The sequence below is a fragment of the Penaeus monodon genome, chromosome 30, assembly GCF_015228065.2.
Source record: "Penaeus monodon isolate SGIC_2016 chromosome 30, NSTDA_Pmon_1, whole genome shotgun sequence".
NCBI classification, from domain to species: Eukaryota; Metazoa; Arthropoda; class Malacostraca; order Decapoda; family Penaeidae; genus Penaeus; species Penaeus monodon.
In genome coordinates, this window is record NC_051415.1 from 18,251,219 (window position 1) to 18,251,831 (window position 613).

Here is a 613-nt window from a genome sequence, read left to right on the forward strand (position 1 = left end):
TTACCATTACTTGCTACTCTCGCAAATTCCTATTCCATCTCCTATTATAATCGAGTACACAGACTTTTATCCATGACTAAGTCCTTTTCAGCCCAATATCCGAGTACCTTTGTCCAGCCCAAGTCCCTCTGACCGGAGTCGCAAGGGCTAAAGAACTAAGATAATTCGGTACTTCTGGTATGTGATAATAACACCTTTTTTCCGTGCCATGACATGACAGATTTCATTATATGACCGAGGCATTACTTTGGATGACGTGACGCATTTCACCCGGAAGAATCCGAACTATAATTCTTCATTTCACTTTCTCTTCCCTTATCCTCCCTCTCTCCATTTCTAATCTGGCCTGTAAAAATCGCTGAATCCCGCGACGAAAAAATGGATTCCAAGCAGCGTCGCAAAAATATATATTCATACGTATTATATAGCATTGTAAATCCTCTAAAGGCTGTGACATATAACACAATGAAGTGACTTTGATTAGTGTTTTTTTTTTTCAGTAACATGATTACTGACCGTTGTGTGGACTGCAAAGGTTATATATTGGCGTCGGTCCCAGTTCACTTTCAAAGACTGCAACTTATTCAGATTTGCCACCCTAACTCTATTTAGT